Here is a 24,847-nt window from a genome sequence, read left to right on the forward strand (position 1 = left end):
CTGGCAAGGAGCACAATGACTTCAAAAGAAACCCAAACTGCTTAGAGAGACCGCTGGAATCAGTCATATTAGATAAGATTGACTGAGACTTTACAATAAGCAAAAATGGTAACTGCCTAGGTTTAGTGATGTTTTGCTTTTCAGTATTTGGGACTGATTTGAGAGGAAGGATTCAGGAGCCATACATCTTCCCTCACTGCTAGTTTTAAGGGCAAGAAGTGCATGCCCCCCGAATCCCACCCCAACCCACCACCAGCCACAGCACAATGAATTCTAAAGAAAAACCACTAATAGGACCAGGTGCGGTGGCTCACACCTGTAATCCCAGCACTCTGGGAGGCCAAGGTGGGTGAATTACTTGGGCTCAAGAGTTTCAGACCAGCCTGGGCAATACAATGAAACTCCTTACAAAAAATACAAAAAAAACAAAAAAAAATAGCTGGCCGTGGTGGTGCACACCTATCGTCCCACCTACTCAGGAGGCTGAAGTGGGAGGACCACTTGAGCTCGGGAGGTCAAGGCTGCAGTGAACAGAGATCACCCCACTGCACTCCAGCCCGGGCAAGAGAGGAGACCCTGTCTCAAAAAAAAGAAATAAAACAAAACAAAAAATCTCCATAAACTGTGAGAAGCATGCGAAAGAAATGAGCAAAGATGTTAGCAAAACAGAAAGAGGAACTGTTTAAAGATCCCAGTGGAAACACTCTATGTGAAAAAACAGTTGAAATAACAAACACATAAGTGGAATAAATTACAAAGTAGATCTAGCTGCCGAACAATGGAGGAGAGAGCTAAGTTATTAGTTTGAGGACGCTTCCAGGAGGAAGCAGGGAAGGATTAAGAAACAGAAAATTGGCCAGGCTTGGTGACTCATGACTGGAATTCCAACACTTTGGAAGACCCAGCCAACATGGCAAGACCTCATCTCGACAAAAAAAAATTCTTTTTTAATTAGCCAAGTGTGGTGTGCACCTGTGATCCCTGCTATTTGGGAGGCTGGGGTGGGAGGATTGCTTAAGGCCAGGGGTTTGAGACTGAAGTGAACCATTTTCGTGACACTGCACTCCAACCTGGGTGACAAAGTAAGACCCTGTCTCAGAAAAAAAAGAAAAGAAACAGAACATTGAAAGAAAAGTTAAAAGAACATTAACCTCAATCTTACTGCATTAATTTGAGATTAACCATAAACTGAATTGTAAGTCAGAATCACAAAGCTTCTAGAAGAAAATATAAAAGGATATCTTCATGACTTTGGGGTAGGCAAAGAATACTGACTCCAAAATATATATATATTTTTTTACGATAGAGTCTCACTCTTGTCACCTAGGCTGGAGTGCAGTGGTGTGATCTCAGCTCACCGCAACCTCCACCTCCTGGGTTCAAGCAATTCTCTGCCTCAGCCTCCCGAGTAGCTGGGATTACAGGTGCCCGCCACCACACTCAGCTAATTTTTGTACTTTTAGGTATAGACGGGGTTTTGCCATGTTGGCCAGGTTAGTCTCAAACTCCTGACCTCAGGTGATCCGCCCGCCTCGGCCTCCCAAAGTGCTGGGATCACAGGCATGAGCCACTGCGCCCGGCCCTGACCCCATAATATTTTCATGACTTTGGGGTAGGCAAAGAATACTAACTCCATTAAAGAAAAAAAGGTAAATTGGACTTCATCAAAATTGAAAACCTCTTGTTATCAAAAGATACTATTAAGAAACTGAATAGGCTGGGCACGGTGGCTCACGCCTGTAATCCCAGCACTTTGGGAGGCCGAGGCAGTTGGATCACGAGGTCAGCAGATCGAGACCACCCTGGCTAACATGGTGAAAACCCATCTCTACTAAAAATACAAAAAACTAGCTGGGTGTCGTGGCAGGCGCCTGTAGTCCCAGCTACTCGGGAGGCCGAGGCAGGAGAATGGCGTGAACCCGGGAGGTGGAGCTTGCAGTGAGCCGAGATCGTGACACTGCACTCCAGCCTGGGCAACAGAGCGAGACTCCGTCTCAAAAAAAAAAAAAAAAAAAGAAACTGCATAGGTCAGGCATGTAATCTCATGCCCGAATAGGTCATTCCTGTAATCTCAGCACCTTGGGAGGCCATGGCAGGAGGATCACTTAAGCCCAGGAGTGCGAGACCAGCCTGGGCAACATAAGGAAACCCCGAATCCACAAAAAATACAAAAATTACTTGGATGTGGTGGTGTGCATCCGCAGTCCCAGCTACTTAGGGGGCTGAGGAAGGAGGATCACTTTATTTGGGGAGGTTGAGGTTGCATTGAGCAGTGATCGCGCCACTGCACTCCAGCCTGGGCGACACAGTGAGACTGTCTCAGAAAAAAAAAAAAAAAGACAATGAAAACATCCTAAAGGTTTGGAGAAAAATAGAACACTTACAAATGGAATAAATGTTGAATTGACCAAAGTACAGAAGGAAAAAAAGATTGAGCTGGGAATTTTCTATCCAGCTAAACAGCCCATTCAAATGTTAAAGGCTGGCCGGGCGTGGTGGCTCATGCCTATAATCCTAGCACTTTGGGAGGCCGAGGTGGGCAGATCACTTCAGGTCAGGAGTTTGAGACCAGCCTAGTCAACAAGGTAAAACCTTGTCCCTACTAAAAATACAAAAATTAGCCAGGTGCGGTGGCGGGCGCCTGTAATCCCAGCTATTGAGGAAGCTGAGGCAGGAGAATCGCCCCTCGCCCCTTCCAAAAAAAGAATTCAATAATTTTAAAGGGATGATTTAATTAGTATAAACAAATTCCACAGATTGTATTCAAGATATCTGAAGACTGAGCAAATAATTTAGTAAAGTTTAGTTTTTCAAAACAAATTCAAGTTCAAAGAAAAGAACAAGAAGGGCCAGGTGTGGTGGTTCACACCTGTAATCCCAGCACTTTGGGTGGCTGAGGAGGGCAGATCACCTGAGGTCGGGAGTTCAAGACCAGCCTGACCCACACGGAGAAACCTCATCTCTACCAAAAATACAAAATTTGCTGGGCATGGTGGCACACACCTGTAGTCCCAGCTACTCGGGAGGCTGAGGCAGGAGAATCACTTGAACCCAGGAGGCGGAAGTTGTGGTGAGCTGAGATCGCACCATTGCACTATAGCCTGGGCGAAAAGAGTGAAACTCCATCTCAAAAAAGGAGAGAAGAGGAGAGGGGAGGGGAAGGGAGGGGGAAGGGGAGGAGAGGGGGAACGGGACGGGAGGGGGAAGGGGAGGAGAGGGGGAAGGGGAGGAAAGGGGGAAGGGGAGGGGAGGGGAGAGGAGGGGAGGGAAGGGCAAAGAACAGGAAGAACATAGATCTATAACTCAGAATTAGACAATTTTTTTAAAATCCAGACAATTTTCATATGACATCATGGGGGCTGAGGGGAGCGTGTCAGTGAAGGGTATGGAAACTTAAGAGAGGCAGGGGAGCAAGGCACGTAAGAAAATGCTAATCTTGTCTTTGTAGGGAAAACCCACAGATAATTTTTTAAAGTGATAAAACAGAAAAAGCAGAACAAATTGAAATAAAAATGTAGGATGGTAGAAACGAAATACGTAAACACACTTTCTTTTCAGGAACATGCAAACATTTAAAAAATTTATCACCTACCAGGCCAAAAAGAAAGTCTCACAGTTCAAATAGTAAGTTTTCACATAGACCACATCCTGTGACCATCAATTCAGTGAGAAGCTAAGTGTTTCAAAGTATAAATCATTACCCATACACTTAGAAATGAAAAAAAAATCCTAAAAATTTCAAGGATCAAAGAAAAGTCATAGTGAAAATTTAAAATTACTTAGAACTGAATGATTAAAAACACCACATATCAAAAATCATATAATGCAGCAAAAAAGGTTAAAAATTAAGAAACTAGGCTAGGTGCGGTAGCTCACACCTGTAATCCCAGCACTTTGGGAGCCTGAGGCAGGCGGATCACCTGAGGTCAGGAGCTCGAGACCAGCATGGCCAACATGGCGAAACCCCATCTCTACTAAAAATACAAAAATTCGCCAGGTGTGGTGGCGCACGCTTGTAATCCCAGCTACTGGGGAGGCTGAGGCAGGAGAATAGCTTGAATCCAGGAGGCGGAGGTTGCAGTGAGCCAAATGGAGCTGTGGCACTCCAGCCTAGGAGACAGAGACTTCATCTCAAAAAAATAAATAAATGAATCCTGCTGTCTCCAGAAATCCTTTGTGGCCATTCTGCCCAAGACTTACCTAGTTGGCCGCTGATGCTTTCCCTCAATCTCTATCTACTACCTGGGGCTCTGTGGGGGTCTGCTTACAAGACCATTTCTGCACACATTCTTTTTGCTTGTTTGTTTGTTTGAGACGGAGTTTTGCTCTTGTTGCCCAGGCTGGAGTGCAATGGCACCATCACAGCTCACTGCAACCTCCACCTCCTGGGTTCAAGCTATTCTCCTGCCTCAGCCTCCTGCATCCATCTTTCCCCTTCCTGACTGGCTTCCTCCTCTCTCCACCCTGACAGGTGCCAAGAAAGCAGCACCCAGGTGAGCCGACAAGAGAGGCCACTCCATCAGGAATTTCCTGAGCAGGGGCAGCTTTTTCTTCCCCTCCTCAGCTTTCTCCAGGTAGACGGGACAAAGCCCAAGACAAGCGCTGCCTCCGTCACAGGAAGAGTCTGGGGCCTGGCCCAGCCAAGTCTACGGGCCATGCGTTTTTCCTGTATTTTACCCTGGGTGGCTGGAGTGTGTGGCGGGATGAGGAAGTTGGCAGGCTTGCCTCAGTGCCCCAACTGGGGGCCTTGCCCAGCTCAGCTGCGCTCGGCCAGAGGCCAGCTGGGGAACACTTGATTATTCAAATCATGTGGCTACCCAAGAGGAAAGCGTCCGTTTCCTCTAAGAGGGGGAAGTGGGGCAGGCAGGCCAGCCCAGGGATTTGGGTGTTGAAGGAGGAAATTTCAGAACAAAGTTCTCACACAAACCAGCACTCTGAGATTCACTGCCCCAGGAAGACTCTGGAAGCCTCAGATAGAAACTCAGGAGGGTCAGGCTCGAGGCCAGAGCCCTGGGCCAATCCCCCACTGAGGTTTCTGAGTTAGTAGAGGCCTCAACCAGGCTAATTGCTCTGGCCTCCCCCTGACCCTGGTCCTGGAGACACCAGGACTGCCCTGCCGTGCCCCTTCGCCTGTCCTTCCCTTCCCCCTGGAATCGCACAGGGGATAGATAAAGTCCACACTCCTAAGCTCAGGGAGCCGGAGCCTCAGTGCCTCCCGGTGAGTGTCACGCAGTCTGTTCCTGCTATTTTCTCAACTCCTGCCTTGCTCCCCCTCCCTAGCTCTGGCTCCAAAAGAACCAGCAGGTTCGAGAAGAGTGTACCCATCTAACTTGCAGAGAATTATCTAGTCCTCATTAAGTGACACTGGACTCTGGAGCCAGGCTGCCCAGGTTCCAATTCTGGATTAACCCATGTATGAGCTATAGGACCTTGGGTGATTCCTTCCCTTCCTTTGTGCTTCTATTCATTTTTTTTCTTATTTTATTTTTAGAGATGGGATCTTGCTGTGTTGCCCAGGCTGGAGTGTGGCGGCTGGTCACAGGTGCAATCATCTCTCGCTGCACCTTTCAACTCCTTGGCTCAAGCAATCCTCCTGCCTCAGTCTCCCAAGTAGCTAGGATACAGGCATGTACCACCACTCCAGCCTGTGCTTCCCTTCTTTACCTGTAAAACCAGAGATCTGGGCCAGGCGCAGTGGCTCACGCCTGTAATCCCAGAACTCTGGAAGGCTGAGGCAGGCGGATCACAAGGTCAGGAGTTCGAGACCAGCCTGAGCAACATGGTAAAACCCCATGTCTACTAAAAATACAAAAATTAGCTGGGCATGGTGGTGCGCACCTGTAATCCCAGCTACTCAGGAGGCTGAGGCAGGAGAATAGCTTGAACCCAGGAGGTAGAGGTTGCAGTAAGCTGAGATCATGCCACTGCACTCTAGCCTGGGCGACAGAGCAAGACTTCGTCTCAAAATAAATAAATAAATAAATAATTAAAAAAGCAGAGATTTGAGGATCTACCCTTTGGGCAGGTTAGATTCAGGAAAATGACAGCTCTTGCTATTAATAGTGAACCAATTCAGGTTTCATAAGGAGCCAGGCCTGGATCTCTGGACCAGACAACCCCAAGGCAGACATATCCTCTCTCACCAGAGCCAAGCCCTGGGTCCAAATTCCAGCTCCACAATCCACCAGCTCCATGAGCCTGGGTAACTTGCTAACCTCCCTGAGCCTCTTTCTGTCCCAGAGCTGTTGCAGGCCTCCCCACATTGGAGGGCGGTCTGGAGGGTGGTCCTCCCTGTTGCTGCTGGTCCTGGGCAGTACCTGGGGATCAGGGGGCTGACACATGCCGGGCTGCCCCAGGCAGGGGTGAGGCAACAGATCAGTTTCCTTTCCTGAATACCTGTCTGGGCCCAGCCTCAGGGTGTGACATAGGGGAGGCCTCTGAGATGGGGAGACTCCCCTCTGCCCCACGGATCATCCAGCACCAGCATACACCCTGGCATGGGCCTGCTGCCAGCAGCCAGGAACTACCCAGCAGGAAGCTTCACGAGTCTTTACAGGAGGAGGCAGGACAGCAAGAGGCCACAACCTAAGTGCAGGCATTCACACCCCGGATCTATTATTTACTAGCCATTCACTGGACAAATGAGCTTATTCCGTTGTTTTGGTTTTTTTTTGAGATGAAATTTTGCTCGTCACCCAGGCTGGAGTGCAAAGCCATGATCTCGGCTCACTGCAATCTGCGCCTCCGGGTTCAAGCGATTCTCCTGCCTCAGCCTCCCGAGTACCTTGGATTACAGGCCCCTGCCACCACACCTGGCTAATTTTTTGTATTTTTAGTAAAGACGGGGTTTCATCATGTTGGCCATGCCAATCTCGAACTCCTGACCTCAGGTGATCCACCCACCTTGGCCTTCCCAAAGTGCTGGGATTACAGGTAAGAGCCACTGCGCCCGGCCCAAGTGAGCTTATTTCTGAACCTGGCTCCCCATCTGTGAGTGGGGACAATGACAATAGTATCTACCTCCTAGGGCTGACATGAGGATTAAATGATTAATGCATCTGACATGCTTGAACAGTGTCTGCCACTCAGTTAATATGAGCTGTTACTGTTACAATGATTTATGACCGTTGTCATTTCTTCTCTAAAGGCACCCCCCTCCCCACCCACCAGTTTCCTCCAGCAGACTCAGGGCTCCCTCCTGCCAGCTTCTGCACAGACCATGATTGGTGCCTGTCCCACAGATGGTGATCATAAGACCTACTGTGTGCCCGACACTGGATGAGGCATTTTATAGTCAGGAACAACATGACTGCTAGACTCACCTACTACTGTTACGGTTTGTTCTGACCCTAGGATCTGGGGCGTGAGGTCTGTGTTATGGGAGGAAGCTGGTACGGGAGGTAGCTCCCATATTATGTTATTTGGAACACACATGTCCTGGGAGATATTAAAATATTTGCATGTGACAACAACTAGGTGACCTAGGAGCCATGAACTTAATCTCTCTGAGTCTCAGGTGCAAGGATAAATCAATAAATACGTGTGAGCTGCTTAGAACACAGCCTGGTTCATGGTATAGTTAAACATATATCGACATATGTACTGGTTACTCCTCTGAGCACCTCTCATGAGGAAACTGAAGTACAGAGGTCACGCAAGGCCATACAACTCTTAGTCCCTATAAAATGTTACTCGCTGCGAGTATTCGTTCATTCAAAAAATATGTAGTAAGTGCCTATCATGCACCAGGAAGCATGGTACATGCAGATTCAGCAAATTTACAGCTATGACTGTTATTATTATTAAAGAAATTAAGGCTGTTTGGGATTGGGGATACATCTGTGAACAAAATGGACAAAGACGTTGGCCAGAGGTATGACACTGGGCACCTCTTGAGTATGACTAAAGGCCTGAACTGCCAACAGGAAAACTGGACCCAGAGACACTGGCTTGTCCTGCTGCCAATCACTAACCATTTATGAGCTGGAGTCATCAGTGGAAGGACACCAGTGAAGGTCTGGGGAGGGTGGCCAGGCTTCGCCTGGAGTGCCTCAGGGGTCACACCCAGTGGGGGATCCCTCCCAGGCTTCCCCATGGTAACCAAGCCAGGCCAGCTGTGGAAACCCTTGCCAGGTGGGGCAGCCTTTCATGAACTCAAAAGTCATTAAATGGGCCGGGCGTGGTGGCTTACACCTGTAATCCCAGCACTTTGGGAGGCCAAGGCGGGTGGATCACCTGAGGTCAGGAGTTTGAGACCAGCCTGGCCAACATGATGAAACCCCGTCTCTCCTAAAAATACAAAAATTAGACAGGCATGGTGGCGCATGCCTGTAATCCCAGCTGCTCAGGAGGCCAAGGCAGGAGAATCGTCTGAACCCGGGAGGCGCAAGTTGCAGTGAGCCGAGATCACACTGTTGTACTACAGCCTGAGTGACAGAGCAGATTCCGTCTTAAAAAAAAAGAAAGAAAAAAAAGTCATTAAATGCTTGCTGAAAGCAGGCATCTTATTAGGCATGGGAATTCATCAGTGACTCAGATGGGGGTTCCTGCCCTCCAGGAACTGAGACTCAGAGCCAGACGCAATACGGATGATCAGATTACAAAGGGTTCAAGATATCCAACCAAGCTCTAGAAAAACAGCCGTGATGCCAACTGGCAACACAAGCAGGCAGAGGTCGCTGCAGGGGAGGGGATGGCAGGTACAAAGGCAAAGATGAGAGAGGCCGGGGACACAGCTGGGGAAAGACCTTCAGCCTGGGATCCTGACCTGAGTTTGAGGCCTGGTTTTACCATCAGTTTGACCTCAGGCAAGTTGCTTGCCTCCCCGAGCCTCAGTCTCCCACTTTGCAAAATGATGGTAATACTTTATTGGGTTGCTTTGATGGTTCGGTGAGTTCATTAATAAAAAATGGCTTTAGGCCAGGTGCCATAGCTCACGCCTGTCATCCCAGCACTTCCGAAGGCCAAGGTGGGCGGATCACAAGGTCAGGAGATCGAGAACATCCTGGCTAACATGGTGAAACCCCGTGTCTACTAAAAGTACAAAAAATTAGCCAGGCATGGTGGCACACGCCTGTAGTCCCAGCTACTCTGGAGGCTGAGGGAGGAGAATCACTTGAACCCAGGAGGCAGAGGTTGCAGTGAGCCGAGATCACGCCACTGCACTCCATCCTGGGCGACAGACCGAGGCTCCGTCTCAAAAAAAAAAAAAAAGAAAAAAAGAAAAAAAAGAAATGGCTTTAAAAACTGAAAAATATGCCAGGCCCAGTGGCTCACCGCCTGTTAATCCCAGTGTTTTGGGAAGCTGAGGGAGGACTGCCTGAGCCCAGGAGTTCAAGACCAGCCTCATTAACATAAGCAAGACCTCATCTCACAAAATAAAAAATAAAAAAAATTAGCTGGGCCCAGTGGCACAAGACTGCAGTTCCAGCTACTCAGGAGGCTGAGGCAGGAGGATCACTTGAGCCCAGGAAGTCAAGGTTGCAGTGAACTGTGATCGTGCCTCAACTCCAGCCTAGGTGACAGAGCAAGACCTTGTCTCAAAAAACAAACAAAACCCTGAAAAATAGAGTAAGTGCCTGGAAACTGAGGTTGGGAGTGTTAAAGTGACTTGTCCAAGGTCAATGGCTGATTAAAAGAGGATAGGGTGTATCTGGGTGGGATGCGGGGGACAGGAACAACCCCTGCCTCTGCTGAGCCAACACTCCTGCGTTCCCAGCACTGACCTCATGTTTCCCTAGGCAATTTGTTCAGTAAGGCCTAGGGAACAGGTGGGATACTTAATTCCTTGGTGCAGGGTTTACCATTTAGTCGCTGTGTGATCCTGGGCCCACCACCCTCCCTCCCTGAGCTTCAATCTTCCTTTTGTTTTCTTGAAATGCAGTCTTGCTCTGCCACCCACGTTGGATTGCAGTGGCGGGATCTCAGCTAGTTTTTGTATTCTTAGTAGAGACAGGGTTTCACCATGTTGGCCAGGCTGTTCTTGATCTCCTGACCTTAAGTGATCTGCCTGCCTTGGCCTCCCAAAGTGCTGGAATTACAGGTGTGAGCCCTTGCGCCCGGACTCTGAGCCTCAATTTTCTATCTTGCAAAAATAGAGATGCCCTTTGCTGTGCTGCCCATGTGTAAACGTGGAAGGCTCTGCCAATGGGAAAGTGCTTTCCACAGGCAAAGGCGTATTGTACTCATGAATGAGAAATGATCATGGTAAGCCGAGAGAAAGATGCAGAGCCCGCAGGCCCCACACTGAGCCTGCGGTGAAGGAAAGCAGGAGGAACTAAGCTAGACAGCCCCAGGTGTGGGGTAGGAACGTTTTACGAGGCACACAGCTGTGCCCATGTTCCAGTCCCAAGGGACAGGCAGGTTTCTGGGCCTCATCACTGTCTAGGCTTAAAGTAAGAGTGACAAGAAAGAGGCGTTTCAGCCTTTGTGAGCAAAGAGCTTTGGTGAGGCAGGGGTCTCCCTCAGCAAGGCTGGGCTGCACTACAGCCCCTTTCCCTGTGTCCCATTGGATCTGAGCTGTGTAGCATTTGTTGCATTACAAAGAAAAAAACCTGTGCAGGAAATAAGGCAGAGGACAGGCTCTCTAGTCAGATGCACCTTGATCTGTGGCAAAACCAAGCCGGGTCTTTCAGCTTCAGTGTGTTAGCATCCCAACACCTGGGATGGAGTTTGTGGGTGGGTCGGTTTGCCACACTGTAAGGGCCCAGGTGGTCCCACTGCCACAGTGAAGCCAGGTTCTAGCCCAAGTCTGGCAGAGCAGTCGGGCAGCAGATTTCGGGGGAGAATAATAGGGTGGGATGGGGGACTTCAGTGGCCTATTACGGAGCCCTCTCCCCAGACCAAATTCATAGCTCAGTTTGGGGATGGTACAGTTAAAATTTAAAATAATTGTCTAAATGCTGTATTTGGGTATTAATGTTTATATGGTAATCTGACAACAGTTTATAAAGTGATATTCTGGATACCATAAAAAAAAAAAGAGCTCAGTTTCAGGTCCTCCTGGAAAGAGTTAGGCATACCCCTCCCCATCTTTGTAATAATATCCATAGTAGCGATAAGAGTTACTTATTCGGGGTTTGACAGATGTGAATTCAAATTGTAGCTCCGACACTTACCAGCTGGGCAAACCCAAGCAAATTACTCTGAGTCATTTTCCTCACCTGAAAAATGGTCTGGTACAAGGATTAAACGTGTAAATGTAAACAAAGCATTTCGCAGAGTGGCTCAGTGTGTAACAAGTGGTCCGTCAGTGTCAAGAACTCATATTACTACTATGGATATTATTACAAAGGGTGGAGAGGGGCAGTCCTAACTCTTTCCAGGAGGACCTGAAACTGGCCTCTTTCTTGTCACGCTTACTTTAAGCCTAGGCAGTGATCAGGCCCAGAAACCTGCCCATCCCTTGGGACTGAACATGCACACAGCTGCGTGCCTCATAAAAGGTTCCTACCCCACACCTCGGGCAGGCCCTGGTACAGTCTAGCTTAGTTCCTCCAAAGACAAGGAAAAGAAGACCAAGGAGCACCATGACACTGAACTGGGTGCCACCTGGGCCTATCCCTTCCTTACCCCCACCCACACCATTACCAAATATAATATGTTTCTGGGATGTCCTTTTATCTTTTGTGCCAACTCTATATTAGTTGCTAATGGCTGCCCGGAACACTGTACTTAGAAGGAACCTGGGAAGGAAAGCAAGTAGTGGTTGACTAGTGATGTCTGATGTGGGTGCAGGGCATGAGAGAGGCAGGAGACACGCTGGCTATTCACCATCCACAAACCGGAAAATCCTAAGGCCTTGCCTCATTCAAATAAATCATGCGTGGTGGGCAGGGTAGCCAGAAGCTAAGGGAGGGAAAGGGACTTGTCGAAGTTCACACAGTTTGAAATGGCAGGGCTGGGATTCAAACCCAGTCCCCTCTGGGTTTCTCAAGATGCTTCCTTGTAGGCTTGTCGTCTCCTATGAGGGAGTGAACAGGCTAAGATCTACTGTCTGGGAGAACAAACGCTGCTGCCCCACCAGGTGTGTCTATGTTCTGTCTCCTCCCCCGGGACCTCCCACTCTCATGTCATTTGCAAACACTCACTGAAAAACAAATGTGTACCACAAGGTGCCCTGAGAGCTGTCTCCAAACATGCAAATTTGAATCCACATGCCAATCTGATTGGGCAACCCTGGATTTGAGTCTCACCTGCACTTTCCAAACTTTGAGAAGGTTACTCAACTTCTCTGAGCTTCTGTTTCCTTGTTTGCAGAATTAGGAGCTCAATACAATAAGGTCATTCAAAGTGATTAGCTCAGTTTCTGACACAGAGGAAGCCCTTAAATGTTCATTACAGACTGTCCCCAAATTACACTTAAGATTTTTTTGCTTTACGATGATGCAAAAGCTATAGTGTTCAGTGGAAACCACACCTCGAGGACCCAGCCAGCCATTCTGTTTTTCACATTCAATACAGTATAGCCAAGAAATTGACATGAGATAGTCAACACTTTATTATGAAATAGGCCTCATGTTAGATGATTTGCCTAACTACAGGCTAATGTAACTGTTCTGAGCACATTTAGGGTAAGCTAGGCTAAGCTACCATGTTTGACAGGTTAGGTGTTATATCCATTTTCCACTTACGATATTTTTCAACTTACAATTCCAGGACAAAAACCTTTGGTAAATTAAGGAGCATCTGTATAAGGATTAGGTCAAGGGGAAAAACAAAAAACACACAAAATGTTTTTTCATTTTTCACACACAAAAAAATCACGTAGGTGATTGAGGGCTTGGACAAGCTGTTGAGAGGAACCCTGTTTATCTCTGATATCTTGATATGCTAACGGACCTAGAATGTGAATTCCATATTGGATGGTTTTAAGATAAATACAGAACTGACTCTTCTAGGATGATGGGTTATGTCATTCACATCGTGGAGAAAGCAGCAGCCCTGGCTGGATGGATGGGTAATGGTAAGGAACAAACATGTCTATTTCTCACTTCCCAGCTGGGGGAGTTTGTGTTTCAGTTTCCTCGTCTGTAATGTGGGGATAAAAGCACCTGCCACTCAGCACTGCTATAGGACCAAATGAGTAATTACAGGCAAGGCACTGAGCACCATGCCTAGTACGTACATGTCAGGCTCATAGTCTATGGACTTTTAGTTAGCAGTGGCATAGCAGGGACCAGTGGAATGAGGCAGAGAAAGAAGCGCAGCCATAGAAGGGCTCAGGAGTGGAGGAGGGGAAATGGGCCTCAGATGAGACACTTTCTAACCAGAATTGTGGCAGATGGGTCAGTTAGTAACTCCTATATGCTGAGAGAGAGGTAAGTCAAGGTGGAGACAGGTGGAGGAGGAAGAGATCCTCCGAAAGGCCAGGCTGGCCGGATGCAGTGGCTCACACCTGAAATCCCAACACTTTGGAAGGATGAGGCAGGAGGATCACTTGAGCCCAGGAGTTCGAAACCAGTCTGGATGACATTGCAAGATCTTGTCTCTACAAGTAATAAAAAAAAATTAGCCGGGCATGGTGGCGAATGCCTGTGGTCCCAGCTACTTGGGACGTTGGGGTGGGAGGATCACTTGAGTCCAGGCAGTCAAGGCTGTACTGTAAGTGATCTGTGATCGTGCCACTGCACTCCAGCCTGGACGACAGAGCCACTAGACCCTGTCTCAAACAACAACAACAACAAAATAAAATAAATAAATATAAGCCCGAGATACTCAGTGGCAGCCAGCAAGAGGCCTGAGAACCTCAACCTGAGAGCTAAGTGGGTTCTCACCCTGTGGCTTTACTGACCTAGTAAAGGTGCACTAGAGAAGACAAGAGGTTGACCCAACAAAAGGTCACTGGGGTCGGGCGTGGTGGCCCATGCTTGTAATCCCAGCACTTTGGGAGGCCAAAGTGGGTGGATCACCTGAGGTCAGGAGTTCGAGACCAGCCTGGCCAACATGGTGAAACCACGTCTCTACTAAAAATACAAAAATTAGCTGGGTGTGGTTGCATGTGCCTGTAATCCCAGCTACATAGGAGGCTGAGGTAGGAGAATCTCTGGAACCCAGGAGGCAGAGGCTGTAGTGAGCCGAGATCGCGCCACTACACTCCAGCCTGGGGAATACAGCGAGACTCAGTCTAAAAAAAGAGTCACCTGGTAGATCTTTGTAAAGGGTGCACTTATGGGCCAGGCACAATGGCTCCTGCCTATAATCTCAGCACTTTGGGAGGCCAAGGTGGGTAGACTTCTTGAACCCAGGTTGAACAACATAGCAGGGCCCCATCTCTGCAAAAATAAAATAAAGTTTGCACTTCTGGTTTTTCCAGTAAAAGCAATTTGCTTTGGCCACCTAAAATTTTTTTAAAGAACATAAAATATTTGCTGAGCTCCACCCAGCAGCTTGCAGACCTGGCCAGGTAAAGTTCATGCACCTGAATGACAAACTGAGCTCTGGAAGGATGAAGAAGCATCTCTGAAACAAGCTGGAGCGGAGGAGGAAGGGGTGGCCCAGAAAGTCTGGAGGGTCAGGGCCTCACTAAAGGGTCTCCAAGGCCTTATTCCCAGAAATGACCTTCTGGCCTGTCCTCTCCTCCCTTCCCTGGGTCAAAGCAGAGAGGCATAGAGACATAGGGGAGGAGTAATCGTAAGATGTCTGCCTTCTGAGCCTCAGTCTCCTTAACTGCAAAATGCCGGAGGGTAGGGGGTAGGTGAGCATCAAAGGTAATGTGTGAAAGTGCCTGGTACCCAACGGTGCTCACAAAATGCCACTTCCCACACAGGGCATGTTTCTGAACTCGTCTGCAGGTGTAAGGACCAGAGGACGTAAGGTTACTATCAGCAATGAACAATCAATCAGGCTCCCTTGTCCATCTCATAACCCCTGGAGCAGCTGATTCGTGGAGACCTAGAATCTCACATACAGCAGCTGCCTCCAGAGCCCCCACATGTAACCATCAGGCTTCACAGCCTCCTGTGCTACCCTCTGGTTCAGATATGGCGATTCTGAGATGCTTGCTGCAGCCACCATGGTACCTGCCTGTCATCACCAGGCCCTGGCTCCCGGCAAAGTGGGTAGAACAGAGAGTTGTGGGTTCAGAGTGCAAGATCGTGTTTCCTGTCTGAGAAGTGGGTATGCACCGATGCACAGGGCTACCAGGGAGCACAGGGTGAGGTGACACACCACTGCAGAGGGCTCTTGGGGAGCAAGGGGTAAGGTGGAAGATGTCAAGGGAGTCTCTCCCCTGCAGGGGTTGTGCAATCTTTAGAAGGAAGTACCCAGGGATGCCTGTCCCCAGCTAGACCCTAGGCTCAGCGAGCTGAGCCTTGACCGGCAGATGCTCTATTGCTCCGAAACCTCCAGAGCCCTCAGACTCTTCCTGAGGACCACCGAAGCAGGAAGAAAGCTCCTTCACCTAGCTGACATGTTTTGTAGATGTTGCTAGGCCACGGAAGAGGGGCTGGTGTCCTGGTGTCCAGGTGTCCCATAGTCTCACCCTGAGCCCCCTGAGGGCTGGCCCAAGCCCCACCCAATCATTCAAGTGGAATTTGAGCCCCTCTTACATGGCCTCACCGCATCTAGCCCAGAAACCACAAGCTCAGAAGGTAGTCAGGTAATGTCAGGGAGGCAGATGGGCTGGTGTGAGGCAGTGGGGCATGGTGGAGACTGTGGTAAAGTGGATGGAACAGCTGGCTAATCAGTTCCAGCCACTGTAGCCAGGCAGGGACAAAGCCCCATATGGCCACATCTTCTGATCTTTCAAGAGAAGCCAGAAACCCTTATTTTTATATAAAAAGAAATTGTCTGGTTTAACAACACCAGCAACTAAATTAAAGTTGTTTAATCACTGCAGATGTCAACAATCCCCCACCCACTGCAGCCTTGGGAAGACAGTTTGTGACGGACCTCCCATAACCCAGCACACAGTAGGCTACAAATATGTGAGGACCAGTTGATTAGAACCATTCCAAGTCTTAGCGAAGTCTCATCTCTCCACTCCTGCTCCTCAGATATCTTGGTTTACAGATGAAGAATCTGAGACTCAGAGAGGGGAAGTGGCTTGCCCAAGATCACAGAGGTAGTTCAAGGACTTCAACTCGGCTCTCCTGAGCTTAACATCTTTTTCCACCAACCCACATGATCTGCATCCTCCCTTAAATAATGTTTTTCAAAAAGCATTCTATGCTAAGAATATACTGTAGAAATGAAACACACCAAATTCAGGAGAAGTGGTTGCCTTTGTAAAGATCATGTAGTTTAGAGTCAGGAGACTGAACTCCCGCTCCATTCTGCCCTCAGCAACTGTGTGACCCTGGGCAAGCCTCTTCTCCTCTCTAGGCCTCAGTCTCCCTGGTGTGCAAAGAGCTCAGTTGACCCAGTCAGCTTCTAAAGGCCTTCCAGCTGAAATTCTGGGCATCTATGAGGTCTCTTCTCTGGCCAGTACTCTGTGGCCTCGGATGAATATAAAATAGTAATAATAATAATAATAGAGAGGGCGAGTCCACACCAGCCAGGAAAGAACACTACAATTTTTTGTGAAACCTGACTCCTGGTTACTGGAACTCAGAAAGAACGATGGTAATACTTGAGCAGCTTAACCACCATCCTACAATTAAACAAAAGCACATCTGGTTTAACTTCGTCCTCATCTCCTCCCTAACCCCCTACTCTCATCTCAAATTTTACCCCTAAATTTGAGAAGTCAAATTCAATGCAAACAATTGATTTCATGCCACAGTGAGGCTGAGAATTTAAGCATGGAAAACTTTAAGCTTAGAGTTTTTCTGGGAGCAATAACGAAGTGTTGGCAGGGGATTGGGGGCTGGTACAAGGAGGCAGAAAAATATAGAGACTATGTTCTTCAGACACTGAGCATCCTATCTTGTTGGGGGCCTCCTATGAGCTCAGAGAGGTAAAGTGATTTGCCTCAGGTCACACAGCTGGCAATTGGAATCCAAGACGCCAGCCCCCAAACCAGTGTTTTCCCTGCTGTGTAGGCTTCTGTAACCTAAACGTGGACTTCCCTCAGGCCCTCAGGATCACCTGGTAGGGATAAAGGTAACTGCTTTTGAAATTGCTCCACAGGAAATATGAATGTCTTAATAACATCAATGCTGGTTCAGCCCAAAGTTGGAAAACCATTTATGATCTTGCGACCCTGCAAAGTATATTATAATGTTAACCCATACTGCAGATGAGAAAACTGAGGCTCTGAAAGGGAAGGTGACTTGTCCAGGGTTGCATGGCAGTGCTGGGAATGAACCTCCAGTCTACTGCCCCTAACTGCCCTCTGAAAGTGAGGACATCTCCAGAAGAAAAAAAAACAAACCTAACATACCACAAAGCCCAGCTACAGCCTGCCAATGACGACGACATGGTGCTGGGAAGCCAAGTCAGCATTCCTGTGGCCACATGGAGATTTCTGAGTGCTGGTTCTCAGCCCAGCTTGCTCACTCTCCCAGCAATGTTCTCTCGGAGCTCTGGGTTTTGTATTAAAAAGCCAAGTCACACTGATTTCAAGGTGAGAACTCAGGCTCTGCTACTGGATCCTACTCCCTGGATTAAAAGGCCTCATTCCCAGAGATGGGTACAGCATGGAGATCGCTAGATTTGGAATTCTAGATACACAGGACCAGCTCCCCAGGTAGCATCTGTGTGCCTCTGGGCAACTCACTTCCCCTTTCCAAGATCATATCCAGCTTGCAGGGAATGTTGGGTATGTAAGTCATGGGACAGAACAGGGCTGAGTTTGGTCCTGAGCTGGGACATGGTGAGGCACAAGAACAGGCAGAGGGCAGGAAGCACTGCAGAGATGATGGCTCCAGGGCTGATCTCGTCATGGAGCTCTGCGCTCCCAGCCCAGGCTGTGTTTAGGATGGCGACAGAAGGTGGCATCTGAGTGTGAGCAGGGAGGGTGCCATGCCACCCCACATGTGCAGCCTGACAGGATGGGAAGAGCCTGGGCAGAAGTGGGTGACAGGTTCAGAGGCAGGGACATAACCCAACAGCCGGTCTCCGCATTGCATTTTCTACTGATAAGGGAACTGGGGATAGCCAGGATTTTCTCAAGCACAGGTACCAGCTTAAACCCTTCGCAAGCATTCATCATATCTAGACCTCACCGCTGGTAGGCATTATTGATCTCCACAGCTTATGGGAGGAGGCCGAGGCACAGAGAGGGAACAGAACTGAACCCAGGTCCCACAGCGAGGTTGCCTTTGCTAAAATGAGGGCGATGACAGGTGATTGCATCTTAATCTCCTTCCTTGCGAATAGCTTGATTTCAAGTCTACACGGTAAATTTTGATAGTTTCAAAACCTGAAAGAATTTTGTTATGCAAACATCCAATCCAGAAGAGAGCTTTTGTCTGATTTACTGCAGCATTCCCGGCACCTAGAACAGAGCTTAGCACATGGCAGATGCTTAAGTATTTGCTGAATGAAGATAGCATTTTGTTCTGGTCTCCATTCAGTTTTATTCCTCACAATAGTCCCCAGAGAGGAACACACCCCTTTTTACAAATGGGCTCACGGACACAGACCCGGATCATCACTCAGCCTAGTCTTCACCAGTTAGGATGGTGAGAAGCTGTGTCCAGGGGCCTCTTCTGAGGGAATTCACAGGCGTTCAGTTCAAGAAAGAAAAAGGTAACAGAGGAACAAGATGCATGGGGCCAGGCAGTGGGATGGCTGGGGCGGGACAGGGTGGGGACACCCACAGGTGGGGAGGACTAAAGAGTTGGAAAGGGAAAGACTGGAGAGTGGAGGAAGAGCGGGCTAAGCCCAGGAGGAGCCCCAAGACAAAACCAAGGCTCAGCCCCATATCTCTTAGGCAGCACAGTGGGAGTAGGAGGCTAGGGTTGCAGAGTTTGGAGTCTGGATTCAAACAATGGTCCCACCACTTACCTAAATTGTCTAAGCCTCAGTTTCCCCATTTGTAAAATGAAATTATGTACGTGAGATGTCAGAGCAGGTCCCTCTACACACGGTAGACCTTCAAAAAATAGTTGCAGTTATCTACACTGAGACTGGAACCCAACCCCTGCCTCCCTGGGCAGCTGGGCCCACCTGAGCGGTCTCTGATTGTTCCCAGGACCCAAAGCCCTCCCTGGCCTGAGAATCACCCCCTCTTTTGATCTCAATGATTTTCACCCTCCACCCAGAGGCCTTTATAAAGGCCCCGCCTTCAACCCCATTGTGTGTCGAAAAAGAGTCATAAGGCACAATGGGGAGTGGGGGAGGCTTACCTCGGCCTCCTGCCTTTCTGCTGTGACCTGCGTTTAACCCTTTCTTACCAAGACTGTGCAGGGAACAGCCCTGGGCGGCCCACCTCGCACAGCTCAAAGAGGGCGGCAGGCTCCTTCTGTTTCGCGGGCTCCAGAGCTTTGCCCCACAGCTGCGGTGCCCACAGTGGGTGTCCACTCTCAAACAGATGCCCACGCGGGTGTCCTCTGTCTCCTCCCCCTATGGTGTCCTCTGTCTCCTTCCCCCATGCCCCCCATTCCAAGCGCCTCCCTCCCTCTCCTCCTCCCAAACCAAACTGCTTTAGACCCCACCGGGTCAGGTGGGACGCCTGGGAGGGCGCCAGGCACGAGGCCTGGGGGTTGGCAGTCCAAGTCTCTAGAGCTACAGCTAAGGAGGCACCAGGAGGGGCTCAGTCACGGGGCACCAAGGGCAGGTGCCCAGACAGAGGGTAGGGTCCCAGGCAGCGGCTCGGGAGGTAGGAGACCCTGGGGCTGCAGGGTGGTCCCGAGCGTGGTCCCCTGAGTTCACCGGCTCTGCGGGCGCCACGTCCAACCTCCTGTCCCGCCCAGAGCGCGCGCCGGGAGCTTGGGATGCGCGGGAGGACAGGGGCAGGACCAATTGCCGGGCGTCCCGAATGGGCTGCTGTGGGCGGCGTGGCGCTGGAGACCCCGGCCCTTCCATTAAAGTTCAACACGGGGCCAGCTGAGGATGCAGAAGGGGCCGAGCATCCACCACATCCGCGGGGGCCCTGGGGAGCCAGGGCGCGGGGCAGCATCGAGTCCTTACCTGCGCAGAGCACTGACGAGGGTCCGTCCAGGCACAAGCGCGTGGGAGCGCAGAGCCGGGATCGCGGGCGCGGAGTGGCGGGAGCGCAACGCGGCCCGGGCCACCTCCCCCGCCGCCTTATAAAGGCGGCCGCGGGGCCCGAGCGAGGCCCGGGCAGCCCGCCCCCTCCCCCGCCCCCGGCCCCAACCCCTCCCCAGCCCGGCCCCAACCCCTCCCCAGCCCGGCCCCGCCCCCGGCCCGAGCCCCGCGCCCTGCTGGCGGGTCGTGCCACGAGGCCAGGGCGCCCCCTGCCGGGAGCGGAACTAGGAACGGGCTGGGGTGGCGCGGCCCTGGCGTCCCTCGCTCGCCCCGCGCTCTCGGGCTCTCTGCCTCCGGGCTGCCCCAACGCGGCCCTTCCTCTCAGCGAGCCTGGGCTCTGACCCGCTCCCTGCGCGCGACTCTTGTTTTGTCTTTACCGTCGGCATCTTCCTTCTGCGTCTCTTGGTGGGAGTCTTTGTCTCTACCCGTCTGTCTTTGTCTGCCTTCCTCTCTGGCGTCTGTCTCTGTCTGTCAACATATCTGGCTTTCTCTGGGTCTCTGTCTTTATCCGTCTCTGCCCACGTGTCCCTGTCTCTCTGTCTCTGTCCACGTGCACCTCTGACTCTCCACCCCCACCCCCGCTTCCCTGCCCGTGGGCTGCCTCCCTGGCTACAGCAAGAAGAAGCAGAAGGGGACCTCGGAGGGGTGGCATCTGGAGGGAAACCACCCCCTAGACATGGGGCCTTCCCTTTTTCTCTCTGTAGAGACGTCAAGGGCCCGGGCAGGTGTATGGCTATGTCCCAGCCAGAGCCCCAGGACATGCTCCCTGGATGCCAGAGGAGGGACAGGCACTTCCCAGGCAGTGGAGTCAGACAGCTCAAGTTCAAAACTCTGCTCTGGTGACCTTGGTCAAGTCACCTGACCTATGAGGACCAGCCTGCCCCTCTTTAAGAGGCAGGCACCATCTCCCCTGGCCTCTCGCTGGTGCAAGAGTCATATGAGACAGTGCTTGAAGACTACAGAGGAAACGCTAAAATCCCGGATAGATGGGAGCCAGGGGCAGATGCTGGGTGCTACAGGCCCTGCTCCCGCTCCTGAGGAACCACCTCCACCTCTGATGGAATAACCACTCCTGTCCTCTGAGCACTGAATTCTCTGGACAGCTGCGTAGTGAGAAGTCCGCAGGCTCTGTTTGAATGCCTCCAGTGACAGAGAGCTCACTGACTCCTAACAGGAGGGTCTTCTCAGTGGCCCTTGGGACTGTCTGGAACAATATGTGCCAGTCAGAAATTTGAAGCCAGTCAGATATTTGAAGGCGCAGACTGATTCCCGGGGAGCCCTGCCTTCCTCGGCATCTAAGTCCCAGTCTTCCTGAAGCCACCTTTCCCCTGAAGATCATAAGGAGAAAACTGAGGCTGGAGCAGAGAGAAAGTGTCAGTGCCCAGAGTACCAATTTTAGCCAGGTTGGGCAACCTCTCTTCCACCCACTCCATGCCAGGCTCAGGGCCAGGCATTGTGCATGCATTAACTTCCAACAGCTCCATTTTCCAGAGGAGAAAACTGAGGCCCGGAGAGATCACGTGACTTCTCAGTAAAGTAGGAGCCAGAACTGGGCTCTGGTGCCAGAAACCCAGAATGTCTTTGTATTTATTTTTGTTTCTTTTTGTATTTTTGGTTGATACTGCTTATCTACAGGAGTGACATAGTTTCCCTTTTCAGATAAGTTTATCTTTTTTAAAAGTGAGTCAAAATACTGAGTAAATACTATTTATGTATTTCATGGGTTGGGTGATGATGGCAAAAATCATGGAGGTAGCAAATTAAGTTTAGGAAATGCCGTACTCTGTAAGAAATTGCAGGTGAAAACACCCAGCACGGGGCCTAAAACATGGGAGGGGCTCAATACTTGCTTACAAATGCAAAAGGGTTTAAGGATTCCAGGAGAATTAAGATGGTATAATCATTAGTGAGTCAGGGACAAGTCCCCAGGCCTGGAAAATCTTCCTGTTGCTTGGACAGAGGCTGGGAAACAGAGCCAGAGGGAATTGGAGGCAACCCTTGCACCTATCATGGTACCAGCACCCCTGTTTTTTTTTTTTTTTTTTTTTCCCCACAGGGTCCCACTCTATTGCCCAGGCTGGAATGCAGTGGCATGTCAGCTCACTGCAGCCTCGACCTCCTGGGCTCAAGCAATCTTCCCACCTCAGCCTCCCCAGCAGCCAGGACTATAGGTGTGCACCACCATGCTCGGCTAATTTTTGTATTTTTTGTAGAGAACAGGGTTTTGCTATTTTGCTTAGGCTGGTCTCGAACTCCTGGGCTCAAGCGATCCCCCTGCCTTGTTCTCCCAAAGCAATGGGATTACAGGCATGAGCCACCACACCCGACCCTACCCCTGACTTCTGATATCCCCAAAGCTATGAGGGATGGGCACTTCTGGTTGAGCCACATGGCCAGCATTAGGTCCCCTGTGTCTGTGATTTGCCCTCAAGTCCCTCCACCTTGGGAGTTCAGGGATTGGTTATCAGCAGCGGGGACTACACTGCTTGGCCAGCCCTGCCACCTTCTGCCCCCACACCCTCTTACTCTGCTCCTGGGCTGTGTCCCTCAAGGAGAATTCAAGTGAGATGGGGCACCCAGCAGCCCTTGCCTCCCCTGCTCCCTGGGTGCCCGTCCTCCTGGCTCTGTCAACACAGAGGAAAGGAGTCCTGGACCTCGAACCAGGAGATTCCAGTTCACCCTCCAGCTCTGCCCTGGCTTGCTGGGGAGCTGAGCAAGTCACTCTTCCCATCGAGGTTCAGATTCCCTCTGGCCTTTTGAACTGGACAATCTCTAAGTATAACCCAGATGCCACGATTTCAGGACCACTCAGCTGGTGGCAATAGCTCATTACATTCGATTTCTCTGCACCATTGTCCCTGGGGCACCACTTCGTTGTTGAAAACTAAGCAAATTGGATTTAACCTCCAAGCTCCCTGTGCCTAAGAACTAATGATGTGCTCTGAGTCTCACAGCAGTATCACAGGTGGGCAGGGAGGCTGTTTATAATCCCCACAACCGATGGGGTATGCCAAGGCCAGAGACAGTAGTTACAGGTCAGCGTCAGAACTGGGTTTGGTTGCCAGGTTTACTATTCCCAGTCCAGGGTTTTTCCCACTCATTCATTTTTTCCGTATCTGTTAAGTGCATGCCATTAGCCTATGCCACAAACTAGACTTTCAAGTTCACTAGGCAGGCCGGGCATGGTGGCTCATGCCTGTAATCCCAACAGTTTGGGAGGCCAAGGTGGGAGGGTCTCTTGTGTCTAGGAGTTAGAGGCTGCAGTGAGCTACAATCACACCACTGCACTCCAGCCTGGCCAACAGAGTGAGACTTTGTCTTAGGAAAAAAAAAAAAAAAAAAAATTTAAGAATTTCACCAGGCATTAGAATTAGAAGCTAAGTTAGGCTGGGTGTGGTGGCTCATGCCTGTAATCCCAGCACTTCGAGACCAGCCTGCCCAACATGGTAAAACCCCGTCTCTACTGAAAATATAAAATTTAGCCCAGCAAGGTGGCGCACACCTGTAGTCCCAGCTACTCAGGGGGCTGAGGCACGACAGTCGTGAACCCCAGAGGCAGAGATTGCAGTGAGCCGAGATCACACCACTGCACTCCAGCCTGGGCGACAGAGCAAGACTGTCTCAAAAAAGAGAAAAAGAAAAGAAAAATTAGAAGCTAAGTTAGAGATAAGGCCAGAAGCCCATGAGCATAGGGTAGGGTGGGGAAGTGGGGGCAGCCAGGACCTCGTGGACAGGGATAAAGGAGAAAGAATGGAGAGAGACAGAAAAAACAAAACTCTGAGGTCTGTTCATGGAGAGGCAGTGAGGAGTCAGCTGTGGCCTAGGGCTGGAGAAAAGAATGCCTGAAATCTATTTAAAGGCAAGGGGGCCTGGAAACCTTGGTCTGCTTTGATGCTTGGACTTGAGGGGTCATTTTATCTCAAGCCCAGGCCTGAGCACAGGTTCAGCCATTTGATTCCGAGTGCCATGTCCAGCCCTCCCTTTAACTCAGTTAAAAAATGAACCAAAAGGCATCAGGTGGAAGAGACTACGACAGTTGAAGCAGCATCATTAAACCGACAATGCTGCCGTGGCCAGGGCAATTGAACGCTAATAAAAGTAGGGACTGTTATTCTCTCTTTACAGATGAGGAAACTGAGGCATATATGAGCTACTGTTGCTGGGGACTTCCTCTGTGTCTGCAGCCTGATGGAAACATCTTTATAGGTGAGATTTAACTTGCTCCTCTCTGCAACACCAAAGCACCGTCACTATTGTCATCGTCACCTTTCCAGTGAGCAGGCTGTTATCCCAGGCAGGCTTGGCAACCTTATTCACTCAACAAATGTTTATTGGATGCCTGCTCTGCACCAGGCACCCTTCTAGGAACTGGACATACCAGTGAACAAAACAGAATGTTTATCTTCATGGAACTGACACTCTAGTTGGGAAGGTAGATAATAAACAACAAACATTAATAAGTAAGTTAGTAAGGTAACAGGGGACCAGGCACAGTGGTGCATGCCTGTAATCCCAGCACTTTGGAAGGCCGAGGTGGGCAGATCACTTGAGGTCAGGAGTTTGAGACCAGCCTGGCCAACATGGTGAAACCACGTCTCTACTAAAAAAAAAAAAAAAAAAAATTAGCTGGGGTTGGTGGTGCACACCTGTAATCCCAGCTACTCAGGAGGCTGAGGCAGGAGAATCACTTGAACCTGGGAGGCGGAGGTTGCAGTGAGCCAAGATTGTGCCACTACACTCCAACCTGGGCAAC

General features: G+C 50.1%; 1 protein-coding gene across 3 annotated transcripts in view; it reads right to left on the reverse strand.

Annotated features, from left to right (window-relative positions):
- The window catches only part of ALPL (alkaline phosphatase, biomineralization associated), a 68,313-nt gene extending 47,744 nt beyond the window's left edge, over positions 1–20,569 (reverse strand). Inside the window, exon 1 of one of the 3 annotated variants that reach the window (XM_038000043.2) lies at positions 20,472–20,569. The gene's annotated coding sequence lies outside the window, so the exon portion shown is untranslated. Of the gene's footprint in view, positions 1–20,016; positions 20,113–20,471 lie in introns of those variants that run through there. The other 2 variants (XM_073007721.1, XM_007980148.3) reach the window with 2 other exon arrangements.
- Between the last annotated feature and the right edge of the window lie 4,278 nt (positions 20,570–24,847).

Source organism: Chlorocebus sabaeus, chromosome 20 (assembly GCF_047675955.1).
Source record: "Chlorocebus sabaeus isolate Y175 chromosome 20, mChlSab1.0.hap1, whole genome shotgun sequence".
NCBI classification, from domain to species: domain Eukaryota; kingdom Metazoa; phylum Chordata; class Mammalia; order Primates; family Cercopithecidae; genus Chlorocebus; species Chlorocebus sabaeus.